This window comes from Triticum dicoccoides, chromosome 3B, assembly GCF_002162155.2.
Source record: "Triticum dicoccoides isolate Atlit2015 ecotype Zavitan chromosome 3B, WEW_v2.0, whole genome shotgun sequence".
Lineage (NCBI taxonomy): Eukaryota > Viridiplantae > Streptophyta > Magnoliopsida > Poales > Poaceae > Triticum > Triticum dicoccoides.
In genome coordinates this window covers 228,606,312-228,610,716 of record NC_041385.1, presented here as the reverse complement: position 1 = coordinate 228,610,716, position 4,405 = coordinate 228,606,312, and the positions used below count along the sequence as shown (strand labels likewise).

The 4,405-nt window shown below is 45.6% G+C and overlaps 1 long non-coding RNA gene across 1 annotated transcript; it reads left to right on the top strand.

Moving 5' to 3' along the window:
* Positions 1–1,604: 1,604 nt before the first annotated feature.
* LOC119275654 lies at positions 1,605–3,829 on the top strand. Its single transcript, XR_005135812.1, has 2 exons — positions 1,605–2,088; positions 2,186–3,829. It is a non-coding gene; the product is annotated as an uncharacterized LOC119275654 (long non-coding RNA).
* Positions 3,830–4,405: the final 576 nt, after the last annotated feature.

The following is a 4,405-nucleotide window of genomic DNA, read 5'->3' as shown; positions in this document are numbered from 1 at the left end:
ATACAAAGGTTCCTGGGTCATTTTACCACCTCTAATCATAACCCTAACAAACATTATCATTGTTCTTACTATTTAACTCATTGAGCAAATCATCCTGTGCCTTAAGTACTTGTTCTACTTGAGTTCTAACCATGGAAGCATGTTTACTAATAAGCTTAAGATCATTAATACTTCTACTCATATAATCACCCAAGCAGTCAAGCATGTGAGTATTACGTTTCAATTATCTACTAGCATAAGTATTGAAATTTTCTTGTTTAACAACAAAATTATCAAACTCATCCAAGCATTGACTAGCAGATTTATTATGACGAATATCACCTTCATCAAATCTATAGAGAGAATTTACCTCTACTACCTATGTCGGGTTATCAAGACCATGTATTTCATTCAATAGGCGGTAAGTTCTTAACATCTTCGGCTTTAATACCCTTTCCTTTCATAGATGAATATGTGAAAAGCTCGTAGGCAATGGATCAATCTTATATCTTATATCTTATATTTACTAATTGGAGGCATCATATGAACTCTCATGTTAATCCACATCATTAAGATTATTCTAACCGTTCAATCAATATAATTGATTTATCTGGACCTTACAATTTACGTTACATTAGTTTTGCTGGAAAAAAGACAAAATCTGACCAAACTTGCACGTACGCAATGACTAGCAGAAAAAACATACACGTACATAATGACTAGCAGGAAAAAAATCCATCCCTCCTTAGGAATCACTAGGACAAATGCCCGTGCGTTGCACCGGGCAAAAAAATGGGCATAACCTGCTTCATGTGCCATTGTGCATCATTTTTATATTTATTTTAATAAACATTGATAATATGGTTAAATGTGGGAATTTCCTTATTTTTAATAAAAGTTAACGTTTTAGCAAAAAAGCCCATGCGTTGCAATGCCTATGAAATAAATTCCAGGTTTTGCGTGATATTCGAGAGTTTATCTATCATGGTGAAATACTGAGCTCTATCTCTCAATATGTTAGATTCCTTGTCTTATTATAAATTCATATGTTAGATAAGACTTAGATAGTAAAGAGTTTACAATGCTTGGTGCTCTTTTGTTGATACGCTATCACCGGCAGTAGGAGCACACCGACTGCCTCCCTTGACAGCATCATCAGGGCTCGAACAGGATCAGGATTAGGACATGCAGAGTTGCGGGTGAGATGATATGGCGGAGGGGAGTAGGCACATGCATGTAGGTGGTGCACGAAAGGACCCCGGACATGGTCGGTGTAGCCATGACCACATGCTTCTCTCTCTCTCTCCCTAGCCGGCGTGCAAGGCGAAATAGGACGCATCCCCTCCTCCGGACCCAATTCCAATATCTCCCTCCTCTCAATCTCATCAATGGCATCAGGAACATCCAGACTCGAGGAATATATAGATGATCAGGTAGTCCATAGGTGAGCACCAAATATCTTTTTCCTTAAGAAATATTATTTCTTTTCAATATTTTTTTAACAAATCTTTCCAATATTTCAGTCACACATCTTTGAAGTACTGTAGCTACTAATGTATTCATAATTAAGATTAAGAAATGGTTGGCTTAAACTGCGGCCAAGTAAATTGTATGCTAGCAGAGATCGAGATCTAGCTAGCTTAGCTCTACGCAAAAAAAGAAAAAAAATCAACATCTAGCAGCAGCGACATGGCATCGTTTAGAAAAAGCAGTAGCAGCAGGCACTCAATCCCATCGAGAATTCCTTTCTCACCACTCAGTTCTTATCTTCTCCACACATCCACCCAACTCGCTGCCTTCATCTTTCTTTTCCTGCGACATTTGCCCACCACCTAGCGCCACTTCTCCACCGGCAGCCGACGCGCACCACCAGACTTCCTCCTACGCCTCCGCCAGAGGCCCGGCCAGGCCTCGCGCGTGCAGGCCGGCCGCCAGCCCGGAACCCATACACAGCCAGCCGCGCTGCAACAACGCCGCCGCCCGTACGCCGCCTCCCGCACCAACCACGCCCGAGCAAGCAACTCCCCTCGACCCCGGCGCCTGCAGCTCCTCCTCGGCTCCCCGTCCGGCACTCGACACCGTCACCGGCTACCCCCTGCAACTCGAGCCGTTGCTCCGCGGACCTTCTCCCTCTTCATTTCCTTCCCTAACTCCAGCCTCTGGATCTCTTCCTCACCTCTCACCTCCCCGTATCTTTTCTATACAGGAAGCATCACACCCGCGCCATGAATCTCCGACCCTGATGCCCAAGCTCCCGCCGCTGTTCAGCGTCAGATCCGCGCCGCCCCACCTTCTCCGACCGTGTCGGGAGCCGCCGTCGCTGCCTGCTTCGTCTAGGCTTGGAGACGATGAACGCCAGGAGCACCCGCGACGTCCAGCGCCAAGTCCTGCTCGATCGAGACCCTCAGCGCCACTAAGCACCGGTCCTGCTGCCCCTGTTACCCCAGCCACCTACCGGAGAGAGAGGGCCTCCCCACCACCCAGCGCCACTCCTCCATCCAGCGCCCACGAGCTGCCCTGCCCGAGTTCCTTCCTACCTGCTAAAGCCTGGTCGTGGTCCACCGCAGGCCACAACGGCAGCACGTGTTCCAGCCACCCATGGCTCTGCTCCGCTTCCCCTCTTCCCTGAGGGCGGCACACGTCGGCGTGGTGGTGGGCGCACAACGGGATGGGGGTTGCCCGGCGGCACATGGCGGCGTGGGGTGGGCCGATGGCGCGTGGCGAGGCGGGGCGTGGTGTGGGCAGGAGGTGGAGATGGGATAGGTATTTTTTTGGAGGGGATTGGGAGGCAGGGTCGTGCGGGTGGGTTATTTCTTTTTTTCTCTCGTCGGTACCGGTTCGGGTTGACTTATAATAGTACGGCGGGTTGTATATCCGAAACTACAGGTACCTTTGTGTAAAATGACGCGACGGTGAACCCGGAGACCCAATCGATGCTTTATTATTAAGGAGAGACGTACAGATATCTGTAAAAAGAAACACGTACATAATTAAAAAAAGAAACAAGTATAGAGTCCTAACAAGCCACGCACACAAAATCGGGTACAGATATCTGTAAAAAGAAACACACATATATAGTTTTGCTGGAAAAAAGACAAAATCTGACCAAACTTGCACGTACGTAATAACTAGCAGAAAAAACATACATGTACATAATGACTAGCAGGAAAAAAATCCATCCCTCCTTAGGAATCACGTACAGATATCTGTAAAAAGAAACAGTACATAATTAAAAAAGAAACAAGTATAGAGTCCTAACAAGCCACGCGCACAATTCACCCACGTACCCAACTCATCTCCATGTGCTGATGTAAAAAAAAAACCCATCTCCGTGTGCTGATGCATCTGCCTATTCTTCTTTGCCTCCCTAGAGTTCGGTTAGGTCTCTATCTAGACGTTGCCTTGACTCCTCCCGTCCTACGATCTTCCACGCCCTGCTCCGTCAATGTTCCCTCGAGTCCTCCCGTCCCCGACCTTCCATGTTCTGCTCGGCTGGGAGGTCACATCCAGCCTAAGAATCAACAAGCTGGAGTTTTAGTCATGCCACTAGCACCGTCCTATGATTTCCACGGCGCTACTCCACCTGGAGCTGCACCTCCGGCCTCCGGTTTGAGAAGCTGCAACTTCGGTTGTAGCAGCAGCGCCATCATCATCAGCGGCCCAGGCTAATGCAGTGCAGCACTGCTTTCTGATATTCCATCAGTAGGCAAATTGTGCAACATGCACCGTTCCATGGATGATATTGAGGATACAAACACAATTACACTTCTATTTTTGTAGTATCATCAAGATATACGGCTTTTCTTGGATGCCCTTTTTAAACTATGCCATCAGCCTCTACAGAGATAAACCAATTTCTTTTCGATAGATCTTCTACTCCGTGGTCATTTATGGTACAAGCTCAAGCGCCCGTATAGCTGTTTTTTTTACTGTTTTCATGGAAATCATTCTTAGTTGGTTATGTCACTTTTAGTTTGGTTCATAAAACTGTATTGGCTGATCCAAAGTTTTCTTGCTACAATTTTTTTATTTGTTTCGGTATCGTTGGTATGACACAAGAGTTGACTGAGAGTTCTCTACTACTCCCCCCGTAAAGAAATATAAGAGTGTTTAGTAGTGATCTAAATGCTCTTATATTTCTTTACAGAGGGAGTAAGTTCTTTTTATTTTGTCTTGGTGTTCTCAATAGCACACAAGAGTTAACTAAGAGTTCTCTACTAAGTTCCTCAAATATTATCATCATCTGTAAGGAAAGCCATTTTGGATCTGGACAGAACATGGAGCTGAAAGAGATTTTGTGCATGGAAAATCCATGATGTTTCTTTACATGGAGCACATAGTACTATGATAATGCAATAACTGTGATGATATCATCAAATAAGAGAGATGCATGGCAAGTATATGAGGTAATCTACTACTCTGCATG